General features: G+C 46.2%; 1 long non-coding RNA gene across 4 annotated transcripts in view; it reads right to left on the reverse strand.

The window, feature by feature from the left end:
* Positions 1-18,449, reverse strand: part of LOC135190192 (uncharacterized) — a 51,567-nt gene that overhangs the window by 15,757 nt on the left and 17,361 nt on the right. The gene's annotated exons all lie outside the window — the stretch shown is intronic.

The following is an 18,449-nucleotide window of genomic DNA, read 5'->3' on the forward strand; positions in this document are numbered from 1 at the left end:
TTCATGCTAAAGCTGAGCCTAGCCCCACAGTCTCATAAATTTGTTCTGCATTACATCCAATTAATGTAAATTATTGCAGTGACTAAATAGTGACTCTGAGGTCAGATAAGGAAATAATCATAAGTGAGCCTGCAACACCCCAAGATCCAACTGAATTAACCCTTTCCCCTGACTCCACTGGACCTGCTATGAGAGCTGGGTACCAACCCTACTCCTTTGACTGCAGGAGCCCAGCCTGCCTGACCCAGAGCTCTTATCACTCCCCATGACAGCATGGACAAGACCAGAGCAACAACAGCAACTGCAGCAGCCTACCAACAAAGACAGCTTCTGTCCTTCCAGTCACCAGGAAAGAGAAAGATTTCTCCCTCCACCTCATGCTGGGCTTCACTGCCTCAACAGGAGACACCAAGTGGAGGGCAAGATCCCAAACTGCTCCAGCAAGGGCAGGAGAGTGGCAAGATATGTTGTCTGTTGTGACTTGCCCAGAGAGGCCAGCATTTCACTGGACTCAGGAGGGACATGCTCAGGAACACAGAGATGTGTCCTTTATTTCCCACTCTCCAAGACACGGAGAGTGTCTGAACTGGCCACCCACCTCCCAGAGAACACAGGCAGAAAGTATTGATCCTGGCACCACCCAGTCATAGACCTGTCTCCAGTGTGCAAAATATGCCCTGCCCCTGCAGAGATTGACCTAGAAATGGGTACAGAGAAGATGAACACGGAGGTGTAGCCCTAGATTTAATGCATGTTTTTGGGGGGCTGTGATCAGAGTGTCCCAGGCAGGGAGCTTATGCTCATCAGAAATCCCTCCAAGTGTCTGTGATGCTGAGACCTGGAGGGACCCTGGTGGTTTTTTTTTCAAGGCAGAAGTGATCATCAACGTTTGCAATAATTTCTGGGTCCAGATTAAATGGAATAAAGGTGCAGGTTCAGAGCAATAAATAAATAGCCCTTGCTCTGCCTCAATGTGCATCTTGTGGATTCATTCCCAAGCTTTCCTGTATCTTCCCCTCCTTGGCTTGCTTGTGCCCAGCTTCTTGTGGTACCCATTTTACCTTGGCAGAGCAGCCCACAAATCATAGTGACACACCAATCAAGAGATCTGGAAAATTTTACACCACTCTGCCACTTGAAAGATGAGTCACCTTCTGCACTGCATTCCTGGGCATGCAGATAAATCTGTCACAAACTTCTCCTTCCCTCAAGGTGCAAAATTCTTTCCCTTTTTCGGGAGGGCTGTATTTCCTCTCTTGCCCCAGCACACATTCACACCCCTCAGCCATCTCAGTATATTTCTCCCTTTGTTCCTGTTTCACTGACAACTTCATCCTAATAGTCTCCTCAAAGGAATGATGAATGCATAAGCTGCATATTGATCACTGCAGTGATTGATTACTAGATCTCTTTGACAGATGAGCCTACTAAGGTAGTTGCCAATATGGAGGTATGGATGGCAGGGCCCCCTTGTACAACAGTCTAATGGTATCTGACCTGATAGGGCAGAAAGGCAACTCCCTCATTTCAGCAGGAAGAAAGGCCTCTTTATACTCTTTATAAAATAATTCATAGGAAACTTAAAACACTCAGACACAGAGAGATTGCAAATGGGGAAATATGATGGATTATGGGTTGAAAGGAGCCGACTTCTGGAAGCTAAATTGATCCCCAGGAAAATGTTTTTGTCTGCTGTGAAAAATGGGCAATATCTCAGCAGCTCTGGAGGGCTATAATCTGGAAAATAATTTGCTTTTGATTTCCTTTAGTTTCATGCAGGTTTTGGGGGGTTTTGGATTTGTTTTGTTTTTTAAGTTGGTTCCTTGCAGGCTTTGTTGCTCAGCTGAGAGAATTGGTGATGAAACAGGCGAGGGATTAGCCGTGCCGACAAATACAGGCTGATCCTTACTTATGGTTATAAAGCCCTCACCCCACCCATTGTCACTTGTTCCACGGGAAATGTAACATCCCCTGCAAGAAGTGTTCTGCCAACCAAACAAAAAAGAGAAGTCAAGCACATAAATGAAGATGAGTGTGGATGTGAGGAGCCAGAGAATCCCCAGCCACCATCTCACAGAGTCCTGCCATCAACTGGCGCATGGAAAGGCTACACACACACATGGAGCATGGAAAGGCTACACACACACATGCTTGTTTTCTACATGCTTCCTGATTGCCTGTGTACCTCACTAGCAATGAAGAAGATAGTGCAGAAGATAGTTTAGACTCCTTACTGAGTCTTTAGTAAGAAAACCTCCTGTGAAATAGGACTAACACTTCCATGGGGAACTGCTAGCCATGGCCATGCAGGGAGAGAATCCCAGCAGCACGGAGGGTACAGAGCTCTGTGCCTCCCCTGCTGAGCAGGACAATACTATCTAAAACATCACAGAGGAACACATCCTGACAGGCCTTGAAAGTCTCCAGAGAAGGAGGCTTCTCAGAGAGGCAGCTACAGCATCAGCCATGCTTGTGGATGAGGAATCATAGAATAAGGAATTTTATCAGGCTTGGGAAAATAGTGAGTAACCTCAGATCTCAAGAGTTTGAGTGGGACCAACTGAGCTGGACCCAAAACTGGAGTTAAAACTGAGTTTTTAATGCACTGTTTCTGCAATGTCCTCACAAGGGCGTCCTGCCTGCCTGGCTTAAGGACTGGTAAGAGAGAACACAGCATCAGTCAGTAAACACATCCAGAAGCTTCCCTTCAGAAGAGGAGTTTCTCTTGCTCTCATTTTTTTAATCAGCTTCCCGCTTCTGCTGCTAATAACGAGAAATGTTGTTCTGGCAACAACTGGAAGAGTTTTCCCTGAATACAAAGTCCTGAGAATAAAATTTATAGAGAAATAGCTACAGCCTCCCAGTGCCTGGAAATTCCTTGGCAGTAGGCTTTTGCTCCAGAGAAATATTGACTCAGTGGTGTGCTAACAGCTCAGGAGCCTATTACAATAACATGCATACCTTCAGTCTAGACAATCAATAACTCAGCAGGATGCAGCTACCAGAAAACAACAACAAATTAGTTAGATTTCCATAGACTATACATTTGGTGAGTAATAATCAGTAAGTAGAAATGAACCTACCCTGGAGAGACCACTGAGCCAAATGGAGATCTTTTATTCATGGCTTCAACTGCTGCATGCACTGAGCAGAGTGTTTGTGGAGGGCTCCAACCCTCTAAATGTATTTGTGCATGTTTGACTTTACACATATTCCTACTGAGTTCAGTTATTTTATTGTTAACAGGACTTCTCTTTGCAGAGATTTTTCAGTAGAAGCCAGTAGAGAGAGCCAGTAGTGAAAGACTGTCAGGCTTAAATTTAACATATCTTATTATTTGCACATTCTTACTTTGAGGTGCAGCTGAAGATGCCCTCTGCATAGCAGTAAATATAGTCCAGAGGTCAAATCTTTCTCAGTTTACATATTACTGCTACTGACTTATATTCTTAGAAGCCAGCCAGAATTGACCTCTGGCTGTGTAAAGCACTTTGAGCATAAGAGCTCTCAGAAGAGCAGAACCACAAATCACCAGGTCTAAGTACTACAGTTCTGAGGCTATTTCCCAATGGAAAATCCATACAGGCAAACTGCTGTTTCATTGGAGAGATCTAACTTTATTGTTCTCCCTCTCAAATAAAGAGCAATTGAATTTCTTTTTAATCATAGATACCTACCAAAAGTTGATTAGCTCTTTATTTCCAGAGCTTTTCTCAACTAAAGCTGAAAGATAAAGAAAAGCTTGCAAAGCACAGGTGCCATCCACACATCCCATATGAATTCATTCAGACAGTCCTGTCCCTCACAGCTTTGTCCCTTACCCTTTTACAGAAGGGTTTGGGGCACAAATGATGATCTAAATTACACTTGGCGACTTTCAAAGCAGCTCAACTTATTCAACTAAGTGTAAAATCAGATCTGAAAGTAGCCCTAGAGTTTCAGAATCTTAACTATTTCTCACAGTCCTTAGGTAGGTAATTTCTGGAGGCAGATTTCACTAGCTGCTAGCTGATTTTATCTGCTCAGGTATTGAAGTCTCCTATTCTTGGCAGATTTTAAAGAGCTTTCTTTCTGAATACACATTTTTATTCAGTAGTAATTCTTTCTTCAGAGCAAACAAGCTCAATCCACTCAGACCCCTATAGCTCTGAGCTTCTACAGGCTATTTCGATAAACTAACACACCTGCCAGCAGTATCATTTGTATTCCTTCAAAAGAAATACCCTTCCTGAGATCTTCGTAAGATTGCACCTTCCTGTAGAACAAACCCCTGCAGCTTCACTAAGATAGAGAATATTTGGTTTATTTAGTGTCTGCCCAGCAAGGAAAGGCTGCAGAAGCCTCCACAGAAGGCAAGGCTGCCCTTGCCTGCTGATCTCAAAGGGCTTTTCCCAGTCTCCAGCTGCAGAGAGCAATGAGGTCTCCCCTCAGCCTCCTATTCTCCACACTAAACAATCCTGGTTGCCTCAGCAGCTCCTCATCACACTTGTTCTCTGGACCCTTCACCAGCTTTGTTACGCTTCTCTGGACAAGCTCCAGCAACTCAAAGACGTTCCTGTAGTGAGGGCCCCAAAACCTGAACACACTATTTGAGGTGCAGCCTCACCAGTGTCAAGAACAGGAGGACAAAAACAAGGCTGTACCTACCAGAAGAACATATATTAAGTGGTTCCACACACATATCTATGGGGGTGATGAGGAGGATCCAAAACGGTGAACTCCATTTCAAAGAGGCATTTCCATATGCATGTGGGGAAGCATTCAGCAGTGTCAGGAGGTGATCTATGTCTATTGCCAACAGCAGCTTCGGCACAGCCCAGGCACCAGCACTGCAGTGAACTTCCACACTCGTGCACCTGGAACTGTTTTTCATGGAATTGATGAATTCTGCAGCGACGTTCACAGCAGCAGCACACATTATTGCTGCAATATATGACTACCAGTAACACCTACGAGCCTTTAATATTCTGCAAGTGAACTGTGGAAACAGAAGAAAGTTGCTGGTAAATGCCTAATTTGCAGTTTAACTGAGCTCCCTGTCAAAATAACTCTCAGATGCGGAACTTCAAGTAGGAGCCCTAAAAATCAGGGGGGAAAAAACGTAAGGAACTTCTTGATCAATGTTAAAAGCATTTTAGAGAAGGAGAAATCTAACAGAACACTTTTTTACTTTCATCCTCATCAGGAAGAGTTTCAATTAGCTCCGTCTGCACAGCTAGCTGATCACAGACTTTCCTGTGCTCCTAGCAACTCCAAAATATAGTTGTTTCAAGTGACAGCTTTGTAGGCAGAATATGGCAAAGTGGATCCTGCTCTTCATTTTCTCACTGTAGGAAATGTTTCTTGCTTATTCCTATTTCACAGTTTGTTTGTTTTGATGGCAGTGCTGGTTAGCTGGGCTGTGCTTCAAGATTCATGCCTGTACTCCCTGTTTCTGTGTCTATCCTCACCCCTTCAGATGAAGCTGCTCTCTGTCAGAGGCCCCAGCCACTCAAGACCAACAAAGCATACAAGGTAGCTGGTGGCAGGAGAGTTGTGGACTTTAAGCAGGAATGGAAGGCAGGATTGCAATACAAAAAAAATACTGAAAATGAGCCTTTTGTGCTACAAGAGAGGATTGTCCACTCCTACCTGACTCCAACTGCAAGCCTGTTGCAGGACCAAGGTAATTTGCAGCCTGTGAGTTCAGATTTTGCCTGACTCTTTTGCCAGGTGGGGTTGGTCTCTTCTCCCAGGCAAGCAGCAACAGAACAAGGGCAGAGTCTCAAGTTGTGCCAGAGGAGGTCTAGGCTGGATGTTAGGAAGAAGTTGCTGCCAGAGAGAGTGATTGGCATTGGAATGGGCTGCCCAGGGAGGTGGTGGAGTCGCCGTCCCTGGAGGTGTTCAGGCAGAGCCTGGCTGGGGCACTTAGTGCCATGGTCTGGTTGATTGGCCAGGGCTAGGTGCTAGGTTGGACTGGATGATCCTAGAAGTCTCCTCCAACCTGTTTGATTCTATGATTCTTCCACAGCATACCAAGCACCATGCAGTCAGCATACAAACGACGAGTAACAGCCACAGAAACAGCAGCACAAAGCTAGTGGGCCACAGCTTCAGGGAGCTCCCCTCTCCAGCAAGGCAAGGATCCAGTGAGACACTTCTTAGTTTGCATTGCTGTCATTTGAATCATCAGATAGTTCATTGCATGAAACATTGTCCAAGAAGCTTGGCAGGAAGTTGTGCTTAACGGCAGACTCTCATAGGAGGCACTTGATTATATTAGACAGATAATTATTGATCCAGCTATAGTTTATCCTTGCTGCCTAATTTCAATAAACAGCAGCTTGGGGGAATTAGCAAGGGATTCTGTTCCCCCTCCCCCTGCTTCTTCAGGATTTGTCAGAAACCAGATGATTTATGTGTATTCCAGTAAGATTCTCATTTGTTGGCAGGCTGCAAGGATTGTTTGGGGTTGCAAGTACTGAGCTTTTATATTTAAGTGCTTCCATGCAAGTATTCAGGGGTCTCACTGCCTTGCATTGTAATATCTGAATAATAACTGTGACTTATGCAAACCAGTTTTCAGCTGTTCACTGTGATCAATTTTTCATTTTAAGCAACTCCCTGCCAGCCTAGGGGGAAAAAAAATACATATCTGATAGGCAAGAAGAGTGAGATAGGAGGAAGGTGGTAATGCTCCTCTCTTTTTAAATAATGCACAACTCATCTCTGGAGCACTTTCAAATGTGTTGCTTTCTATTAAGTGCAGATAATATTCTGAAGATGTTTCCCCCTCCTATCAGGTGAAGCTTTTGGAATAATAAAGCAGAAGAACACAGGTCTGACTGTGGTAGTATGGACCAAGGTCAGGCTGGGCAAACAGCTATGAACACAGGTAAGACAGTAGAAGCTCTGTGCTAGGCATAAAGGCAACTGGGAGAATTACTCCCAAGTTGCATGTGCTGCTACAGCAACTGCTCCAACCCATTCGAGAGGCACTTGAGTTGTATCAGGGAGCAGCATTTGCAGAACTATCAGTGCATGGAAAGCACCACACAGACACAAAGGTCACAGCAAGTGCTTCTAGAAGCAGCTGAGGAGCTGGATCATCTCTGTTCCAGGAAGAGGGGTTGGCCTAAAGAGCAATGGTTACTGTTGAGCTGAGAAAGGACTAGGAAAATACTTGCTCCCTGACAGTATCCAAGTGGATCAAGTCAGCTAATGAGGAAAGGCCTTCCTGCTAGCAGGACAAGTGATGCTTAACTAGATAACTTCACTTGATAAATGTGAGCATGCCAGACAGTTTCACCCAGATGCAAGCCCATGGGCATTCTTCCAGGTTGATTTCACTGGTGTGCAATGGATGGCTCTGAACTTCACTCACTTGATGATAAATGACACTAGTTCTATCAGGGAACAGTTGAGAATCTTTTCTCTTTTTGAATGAAAACCTCCCACTTGGGAACTGAAAGAAAATTCTCACTCCTAATAGCTGTGTCTCTGCACCAGTGCTGGTGACTACTTCTTGCCTCACTGGGGAGCCTGAGTTGTCTGCAGGCTGATAGAGATGTAGTTGTTTCTTACTGCTGTGTAATAAACACTTCATTAAACATCAGACTGATGCAATATGACACAGTTTACACTGATGAGTGCACACTTCCAGGCCTGGGCTTCCCAATGAGAGCCAGATTTCTGCTGTGGTTTTCTCAAGGACAGTTAAATTGCTTCTCTGGTATTTCTCCTAATGCACAAGACTCAGAATAGCCAAAAATCTTTCCTTAGCTACCAGATACAAAAGTCACACAGAACATTACTCTCATGTGAATCCACAAAGAATCCCTGAATCAGCAGTATCCACACATCCCCAGTTTGAGGTGTTTCATGTAGCTCTCTACATTTAGGAGGAGCCTGGATTTCTTGCAGGCATCAGCAAGGAGTACTTTTGTCCAGCAAAGTACCAGATAGATTCTACACATGGCATGCAATATTTCAGGCTGTCACTTGATTAGTGACTTTGCTTGCAAGAAAGGTTTCAGGACACCCCTTTTATTGCATTAACCTTTAAAACCTGAAAACCAAAAAAAAACACCCAATTCTCTTCTCCCCCATCTTCAAAGGGCCCTTACTCCTATCTGAATCAGAATGTGAATTTTGTCTAATAAAAGGTGAGAGAAAGATCTGCTATAGCTGAGAATCCCAAAATAAGATGTAAAGCTGGGCTATAAAGCCTCCCCTTTTCCTTTGACCTTCTACAAAAGGATGAAAGCTCCTTCCCAGAAGCTTTTGTAGTGACTGGGCAAGAGAACAACCCTTTGTCAGGTACCTGGCCTTGTTTTAAAGACTTCAGTGGTGAAGCCCAGCAGCCAAGCTGGCAAAGCTGGCAGCTTGTGGCTTGGACAGATTCACTCTGATAGGGGTCAAGAAATGGCTGGAGGGCTGGGCCCAGAGAGTGTTGGTAAATGGTGCCACATCCAGTTGGCAGCTGTCACCAGTGGTGTTCCCCAAGCAACAGTGCTGGGCCCAGCCCTGTTCAATACCTTTATTGATCTGGACCAGAGGACTGAGTCCAGCATCAGCAAGTTTGCAGATGACACCAAGCTAGGAGGAGGAGGAGGTGTTCATCTGTTGCAGGGTAGGAAAGTCCTGCAGAGGGACCTGGACAGGCTGGATGGGTGGGCAGAGGCCAATAGGATGAAATTTAACAAGGCCAAGTGCAGGGTTCTGCACTTTGGCCACAACAACCTCAGGCAACACTACAGGCTGGAGATAGAGTGGCTGAGAGCAGCCAGACAGAGGCACCTGGGGGTAGTGGTAGATATTAGCTGAACATGAGCCAGCAGTGTGCCCAGGTGGCCAAGAAAGCCAATGACATCCTGGCCTGTACCAGGAACAGTGTGGCCAGTAGGATGAGGGAGGTTATTCTTCCCCTGTACTCAGCACTGCTCAGGCCACACCTTGAGTGCTGTGTCCAGTTCTGGGCTCCTCCGTTGCAGAGAGATGTTGAGGTGCTGGAAGGTGTTGAGAGAAGGGCAGCAAGGCTGGGGAGGGGCCTGGAGCACAGCCCTGTGAGGAGAGGTTGAGGGAGCTGGGGGTGTGCAGCCTGAAGAAGAGGAGGCTCAGGTAATTGTAGGCAGCAACGAGGTCTGCCCTGCAGGGAGGCTGTAGCCAGGTGGGGTTGGGCTCTTCTGCTGGGCAACAATAGAACAAGGGGACACAGTCTCAAGTTGTTCCAGGGCAGGTCTAGGCTGGATGTTAGAAGGAAGTTCTTGTCAGAGAGAGTGATTGGCATTGGAATGGGCTGCCCAGGGAGGTGGTGGAGTTGCCACCCCTGTAGGTGTTCAAGCAAAGACTGGATGAGCCACTTAGTGGACTGGATGAGCTTGGAGGTCTCTTCCAACCTGCTTGATTCTATGATTCTATGAATGACCAACACAATACTGTCTGACAAATGTACCAAGTTTAGTCCAGTTATTGCAGTGAGAAAGTTTTCACAGACAAAATATTGAGCCTCTTTCAGAAAAGATTCTGTGGTATTTTTCACTCTCTTGCAGTACAAGGCTCTCCCAGGATCTCCTTTACTGAATATTTAGTGAACAGCATCTGCAGCATCTTAATTACAGTAGCTGTTCTCATCTTAATCTCTTGCTTCAGAATAAGGTTAAGTGTAATCTGTCCTAGATTCTTATACAGATGGTTCATTTCTTAAATACTTGAGAAGAATTTAGTCAATCTTTAATTCCTTAATCTGGGAACCAAGACCAAGCAACCTGATTCTGAGTGATATTTTACCAGATTTTAGAAGAAAAATGTAACACACATACAGAGACCAACAGAGCTTGATTACTTTCCACTATTTTTCATTCCAGTGAAAGGTACTGGAGGTGAGGTCCACACAGCTCACTCTCCCTCCCATTAACCCCAACGACAACACAGCACTATGGATAAAAAGCATCTGAGTAGCTGGAGAAGCCAGCAAATACCTTTCCATTTAGCTGAAATACAGCAGTTTCTAAATAATTGAATGATCTATTCAGCAGCTGGATTTTTCTGCCTGTATCCACTACATTGGCATCACGAAAAACTACAGATCCTGTCAGGACACAGATTTCCCTTCTGCAAGAACACCGTGCCTAACCAATTATGGTTCTGGCAAAGGACAGGCTCAGACACATAATGGCAGTTTTCAATTAGATTCATACTGGAATAGTGTGATCACAGCTGTGAAAATTCCTGACATCAAATTTTAAACCAAAATTTTGTTTTGTAATTGTTTGTCTAAGTCTTGAACCAAATTTCTGGACCTTCATGCAGCTTTAAACAAATAAAAAGGGGAGATTTTCCCTTCAGGAGTGGAGTTTCTCTCTCTTATTCTCAGTGTTGTACCAAGGGAAACCCAGCTGACAGGAGAGCAGTTATGTTACCTGCTCTAGACTCCTTGTGACAAGTGATGCCATCCTGCAAACGCAGCCAGAGGAACTTGTTTCAACTTCAGCTACGAAACAAGAAACAACAGCCCTGAAGTCCTGTGGCAAAGCCAACCCAGGGCCCCACATCTCCAGAGTCACAGCCTGATGTCCAGCACACAGCCCTTGCTTTCAGAGCAAACAACTCTGTCCTCACTTCTTTAAGCTAATAATCACTTTGCCATTTTAATTCCCCAGCTCTTGGCTCGTGCTTATGATTTCAAGCTTTGCATTCAGTAAGACCCTAAAGGAAGCTCAAGAAATGAGCTCCCCAATACAATCACTTCTCTTTGTGAACTCTTCCAGACAATGCCCTGCCTACACTTAACCTTTGGCAAGTCTCCAAGAAGGGCCTTTTGACACCCTTTGTAACAAACCTGGCAGCTCCACGTAAGAATAATTGAAGTGCTTTATTTCTCCTCACAAAAACTGTGTTTGTTTTCTGAGCATTAAAAAAAAAACAGAAACGAAACCAAAACCAACCATGATGATGCTCCTAACTCTGCTCTGTATTAAAAGGAGCTGGTTTTGGAGAGCCCTTGAGACATGCCTATTAAATGCCACAGTCACAGGTTTCTGCAGGACATCAAAGTGGCCCATGGCAAAGATATGGTCTGCTGCAGGCACGGCCAGGTCTGACAGCTGTCAGTGGGAGGTTACTGCACAGGTTTTTCAGGCAAAAGTCATGACAGAGGTGATAATGAGAGCTGGTCTGGTTGGACAGAAATCATTCCTTGATGAATAAAGGCCCCTGCAGGACAGCAGCAGTCCAGACTTCAATCCAACTGACATTGTTTGGTGCACACCAAGTTAGTGCCATTGCCTCTACAGTTCCTTGTCTCCTTCAGCCCTTCTTTCCTGGATGTTCCTCTCTCTTGTTTGACAATCCACATCAGACTGGGAAAGCTTTCCCACATGGCCATACAACAAGTGCCTTCAACCCATCCTCTGATTTTGAGCACTGTCCATAAAACATGTTGCTGATAGACACTGACTATGATGACTCCAGTTTGAGAAAGGAGAAGAGGAGGTTCTGAGGTGACCTTGTTGTGGCCTTTCAGTATCTTAAGGGGGCCTACAAGGAATCTGGGGAGGGACTTTTTAGGATGTCAGGTAGTGATAGGACTGGGAGGAATGGAACAAAGCTGGAAATGAGGAGATTCAGACTGGATGTTAGGAAGAAGTTCTTCAGCATGAGAGTGGTGAGACCCTGGAAGGGATTGCACAAGGAGGTAGTGAAAGCTTCATCCCTGGAAGTATTTAAAGCCAGGCCGGATGAGGCTCAGGACAGCCTGATCTATCATGAGGTATCCCTGCTCATGGCAGGGGGGTTGGAACTAGATGACCCTGGAACATAAGCCCTATGAGGAGAAGCTGAGGGTGCTGGGGTTGTTTAGCCTGAAGAGGAGGCTCAGGGGTGACCTCATTGCTGTCTACAACTCCCTGAAAGGAGGCTGTAGCCAGGTGGGGTTGGGCTCTTCTCCCAGGCAAGCAGCAACAGAATAAGTGGACACAGTCTCAAGCTGTGCCAGGGGAGGTCTAGGCTGGATGTTAGGAGGAAGTTCTTGCCATAGAGAGTGATTGACATTGGAATGGGCTGCCCAGGGAGGTGGTGGAGTTGCCACCCCTGGAGGTGTTCAAGAAAAGACTGGATAAGGCACTCAGTGCCATGGTCTGGTCGACTGGACAGGGCTGGGTGCTAGGTTGGCCTGGATGAGCTTGAAGGTCTGTTCCAACCTGCTTGATTCTGTGATTCTTGTGGTCCCTTCCAACCCTGACTGCTTCTACGGTTCTATTCTAAAAGTTACCTACCTACTTTACACAAATGCCACCTGAGTCCTCACAAATTCAGTTAAGAACAGGGAATGCCATCGAGGGGGATCCGTTCTGGGGGTGCAAACACCTGCCAGGAAGCAGCAACAGAGGTCTCTTTATTGCCTCCTTCCCCAGCCTGGCGCTGAAAGGGGAGCCCTGAGGAGCCCCTCACCGCCCTCATACCTGCGCCAGCTCTGACAACACCCCCTGAAGCCTCACAGCCACACGTATTAACACATTGATCTCCAACTTAACAGTAATCTTTATTTATCTCTCCTTGATAAATCAGTGGCTCCTCAAGCCACAGCCTCCTCCCGGGCCTCTCCTGGCTGTGCCTTCCCCACGGGCTCTTTGTCACAGCCCCTTCCCCTCCCCCCCTCTCCCCACACTCGCTCAACTTCCCCAACTTCCTAATGGGCCTCTTGGCAAGCAGCAATTTTTCTCCGAGATTATAAATTTCAGCTGTTGCCCTGATACAGCAGATGTTGGTCTTCCAGCTCCCCTCGATTGGTCCCCGGTGACAGGAACCGATCGATTTTTCACCTCGGACTTGCGCGGACGGATTAACACCGTGATAAATGGCCGAGGATTGATTTGCACTTAATTGACAATTTGGTGAACCTGTTCTCAAACCCCGAGCTTTGGCCCCGGCAGCCAGCACATCGCCGTTAATATACGGCCCGATCGATGGGGGCCGGGCCCGCTCGGGCTGAGGCGCGGCGCTGGGCCGACAGGGGGCGGCAGAGGCTGCGGCACGGCGGGCGGGCGGCGCGGCCGTTAGAGCCGTTAGGGCCGTTACGGGGCGAGCCTGAGGCGCCCGGCAGCGGCTGCCGCTCCGCCAACTGCCCGAGTTGTAAGCCCAGCCATTAACCCGGCACTGTCAAGGCACCGCTGCACCATTGCCTCACTGGACCTGTTCTCCAGACCCTTCACAAGCTTTGGTGCCCTTCTTTGACCATGCTCCACCACTTCAACGTCCTTGGCCTAAGGACTGTGCGAAGGGCAGCTTGAGGCACTACCTGGCTGCTGCCTGAGACATTTTGTGCTAAGTGTGGGGACAGAGCTGCAGGCAGCCTGCCTGCTCCCCATCGGCGCATCCTGCCTGAGACATTTTGTGCTAAGTGTGGGGACAGAGCTGCAGGCAGCCTGCCTGCTCCCCATCGGCGCATCCTGCCTGAGACATTTTGTGCTAAGTGTGGGGACAGAGCTGCAGGCAGCCTGCCTGCTCCCCATCGGCGCATCCTGCCTGAGACACTACCTGGCTGCTGTCTGAGACATTTTGTGCTAAGTGTGGGGACAGAGCTGCAGGCAGCCTGCCTGCTCCCCATCGGCACATCCTGCCTGAGGCACTACCTGGCTGCTGTCTGAGACGTTTTGTGCTAAGTGTGGGGACAGAGCTGCAGGCAGCCTGCCTGCTCCCCATCGGCGCATCCTGCCAGCTGCCACCACCTCTGAGGCTGCTGGGGACTGGCCCTCAGCACTCCAGTTACTGGCGTGGTGACAGCAGGGAGCACAACACACTCCCAGCCCTGCGCCAAAGAGGAAGAGAAAGCCCTCAAACCTGGACCCTCTGTTTCCACCCCACATCCATCTGCCCCATCAGGTTCCAAGCCCTGCTGATCTCCTTCTCAGGTGCTGCCTGTCCCCTCCAGCCCGCACGGCCCAGCTCTTCAGCAAGCCCCATTTTGTGCGCTGTCTTTGTCACTGGTGGATAATCTTACCCCACCATACCCAGTGGTGGAGCTCCCCTTGCCCAGCTGCTCGGGGAGGGGTTCCAAGCTTGTTGCCACTGGCTTACCTGTGGCCTTATGTTTGTCTTAAATGTAACATAAACTGCCCCCAGGCTCAGTCACCTGTGGCTGCAGGGGCTTTATGGACAAAGCAGGCAATGGGGCTGCTGCCAGCAGTGAAAGTAAAAGCCAAGGAGGAAGTTAATTAATGAAAACCACTACCTGCGTTTGCCTTTTCTGTCATCTTTTGTTCTTCCCTTCTATTGTGCCAAATCCCAAAGCTTTTACCCAAATAACAGCCCCACTGCCCAGTCTGCATTACGAGACGATAACAGCTCTGTGCAATTCATGACAGCAGAGCAACATTATCCTCCAGTACTTATCTATTATTTATCAGCAAGTACTTTTAGAGTTGACAAGAGAAGCAGTGTGAAGTCAACCTGTTGAACAACTTGATTCTGCTCCGTCTCATGTGTATGACCTTTCTGAAGAGTGGTGCAGCTGTGTCTGTAGCACTCCAGTGAGCATGACCCAGTCACTCCCTAAACAAAGGAAGTCTGAGATGGTTCCAATTGTTTTTCAATCCCAACTACCCTGCTCCAGCAACATAGCATCAGGAACCACTGCTGGATTTCAGTCTCTAGGGTACAGCCACAGATGCTTACTCAGCTAAAATAAACAGCAAACAGAACTGAAGAATGACCTTAGGCTTCACACCTCTTCCTGCTCATCCCAGCCACACCTCACCTGCAGCAAACTGGCATAAGCTCTGCAATAAGTTCAGGCGCCTGAAGCAAATGCAGGAGCCCAGACTTGATGGTTCTGCGTTTATTTTGCAGCAACAAAGGGACGTTTCACTAGCACAAAAAATGTAGGATGAGCAGAAACGAAGGATTCCCTGATTTTTGTGTATTGCTTTTAAAAGCCCATCTCAAACACAAAGCAATAAGCTTTGTTTTTCCAGGCTGCAGGACCTCAGCTCTGCTTCCTTCTAAGAAGCCCATTCCTACCAAAACAATTAGACTCACCTTCCCCCAAGACAGCTTTCTGGGCTATTCTGTTACACTGATTATATAATGGAATGGAGATAGAGAGGCAATTAATTATGTGGGATAAAGAAAAGTTCTTTTTAATGTCACCTGTAGCTTTGTGGCATCTCTGTATTGATTACACCAAAGGGAAAATAGCAGATTACAAGCCAAGTCAGAATGCACCGTCAATACACTTAATTGGAAATGAAAAGATGAGTTTACTAGTTAATTAAGAACCATATTAAAAGAGGGCTAAAATTACATGGGAAGAAAAAACTTAAAATTTCTCTGGCCCCAGAGTGACCTCTGCTTCTGCCTGCAGCTCTCTGTTGTGTTTGGTATAGCCAAATCTCTGTGTCTCCCTTGCCTGGAGAAACAGGAATGCAGCTGATAGAGTTATTTTGCCTGCTGGAACTGCGTTCATTTATTACCTCAACAGTTATTATGCCTCTTTAGCATGGAGAGGATTTAAATAATCATATGCTCAATAATAATATCATTTTCTGAAGCAAGAAGCAGTGGGTTATGTAAAAGGGTTGTGCTGCTGATACCTTGAGAAGGAAATCACATTTTTGGACAGCTTCAGCATGGTAAGAGGCAAGTGTCGAGCATTAGGGTTTTAATTACTGGGCACACACACAAATCATTTATTAGACATTGATTTGTTTGTTAAGAATGTTCTGGTGCTGTGAAAATGCTGGTAATTAACCTATGGTTAGATAGATTTACCTCCCTTAGCAAAGCAGGAGGACCCTTATGAAGGCTTACATTTATCAACAATTTCACTGTTAATCCTAAAAAAAAGCCCAAAGCTGGAAACAGAGGAATGCTCCTTTGGGAAGTCATTGAAAGAACTCTCACAACTCTCACAGGCTGCAAGAATCAAGAGAAAGGATTCCAGATGCATAAGGTTTAGGATTGTGTCTATGACTTGATCAGATTCCTCAGCTGTAGATAAGGGACCAGACAGCTAATGGGATATTAGGTGTTCATTAGCTGTTCAGAAGAGCAGTATTGGTAGGAAGTAGCTGAATCCTAGAGACTGGGTACATAATATATCACAACACCAATTTCTAATTTCTACAGCTGTCCTGAGCCCAGCAGCTGCTGCTATCCAGCATTTCTGGGGAACATTTATCCAGTGTGTGTGAGCTCAGGGAGAGAAGAAAAGACCCAGCAAGCATCAAGCAGAATTTTTATCTATCCCAAACTGGAATGTTGTTTCCATTAGAGGGTTACTTCTGGTGCCTATCTAAGCTGAAGTTTTCCCCATGGTAAGAGTTCACTGTTAAGGAGTGTTTCTTTGTTGTGGATGGTCATTTTAGAGGGAAGATTTGAGTGACAACTGTGTCTTTTGTGAGTTTGCTTTCTGATGTTGGAGGTGTGAGGTGGCAGCCTCTGAATCTGCACAATCAAATCATTCTGGAAGAATTCATTTCCATTCTCACAACAGGATTTCAAATCACTTGCTAGCCCAGATGAATTTAACTCCCACCTGGCAGGTACAGAAATGTCATTATCCATCATGTTAGGAAAGAGATGTTTGGAGGCAATGTACAGCTAGGAAACAGCTCCATGTCCTCTGCTTCATTCCCAAGATCACTCTTGTGGAGGGAGCAGGTTCAAAATTAGGCTCTCTGACAACAAGGATCAAATATCTGCTGGTTTCTGTGGGGTCAGGCTTTCACCTCAAGGCTCCAAACCTTGTCAGCTGACGGGTTGCTGTATTTACAGCACCTTTACAAAGGAGCTCTTCATAAAGAGAGTTTCCTCTAAAAACAATCAAGGAAAGGAAATTAAGCACTTTGTAATCAGACAAGTTAGTGCAGCAAATGAGCCTGGCTTGAGTTTCTTACTCAGATGCTCTTCAATTTCAATACCACTGTTTTTTCTGTGCACAATGCTGCAGCCAAGTCTGGAAGTGGAGGGATTTGAGAGACAACAGGGGGAAATTCCATATCCCCTCCCTATCCTGTGAAACATTACAAGAGACTTGGGGATAATTGTGACAGGGCTGCACCGAATGCAGTCTGGCTCTGCACCAGGTGACAAAGGGTTAAGCCCAGTTATTTTGAACAGTAGATTTCACTTGATTTTCCTGTGTTTCCTACTTTGCAGACTTACATTCTGAGGCTTTACCACTTAATCCCCACTGTAGTAATAAAATTTTTTAATCCTGTGTTTAAAATATGAGATTTACTTGTCAAAATCTGGATATACAACAGGAATTATAATCGCTGTTCAGCAAAAGCAATTCCTCAAGTTCAGGCTGGTGTTTGGAAGAGTTTGTCAGGTCCTTTGTGCTAGCCTTGAAGGTATGCAGATTGCAAAGGTCAGAGCAGCTTTCCCTTGGCACAGGGGACACAATGAGCTCAGGAACTTTTCATAGGTACCAGCTCAGGTTTCCCATTTTTCTCTTCTTTAATCTGTCCACAGTAACTTCAGCTCCCTCAGAGGCACCTGCCAGACAATTACTACCTGGCAATTCATGGGCAAAGCCTTTGGCCAGGACTGACCTACAGACGCTGCCATGTCAGCATCTCACAGCCACAGCCGGGCAGCTCTCAGCTAAAGCCTTCAGTCAGGAGGTTTTAGGTAGGGAAGCATGACCTGGAAAAGACACCAGGAGAGCCCTATAAGCCTTAGCAGGGATCAGACACCCACATCATAAAACCACAGAATCATTTTGATTGGAAAAACTCTACCAAGTCTGGCACTAAACAATGTCCCTCATCACCACATCTCCAGGGATGGGGATTCAACCACTGAACACACTGAGCAACACAGGATGGCCAGACCTCAGCACATGCACTGGGCTCAAGGTGTCAAGGCTGAACTCTAATTCAGTAGAAGCATATCTGCTGATAAGGAGCTGATGTGGGGTCTAACACAGATTAACATTCTGTTGACAGCACTGCCTTTCTGGGAGAGTGAGCTCCAGGCTGGATGATAGACATGACCTGGCCACTCTGCTATTAAACTTGAAATATATTCCTCAGCTGAACAAAATTTATTGTCCTTGCTCAATATTTATTCAGAGCAGATTTGGAATGTGCCACCCACACCTACCAATCTTTTGCAATGGTAATAAAACAGAAGAGATTAAACTCCTTTATGTTTTAGAGAGGTAAAATTAATGCCAATATCCCTGAGCTGTTTAGTGAATTCTTAAACAGCTCTGAATCCTCCTAGATGTCCCTGCACCTAGTACATAGAGCTTGACATAATTCTCTCTCCATCAAATGCATCCCCAAGAAAATCAAGTGCCAGATTTTCAGCAGTTGTGACTGATTTGGTGGTTGGTTGGTGCTGAGACTGCAAGGGTGCAAAAGTTGCATTTGTACAGTGTCGCCTTCCCCAACATTGGGAAAAGAAGTCACTTCTTGGATTATTTTTATTTCCTTTGACCACAAAGCCTAATGCTTTGGTAA

Source organism: Pogoniulus pusillus, chromosome 35 (assembly GCF_015220805.1).
Source record: "Pogoniulus pusillus isolate bPogPus1 chromosome 35, bPogPus1.pri, whole genome shotgun sequence".
In the NCBI taxonomy this organism is placed as follows: Eukaryota; Metazoa; Chordata; class Aves; order Piciformes; family Lybiidae; genus Pogoniulus; species Pogoniulus pusillus.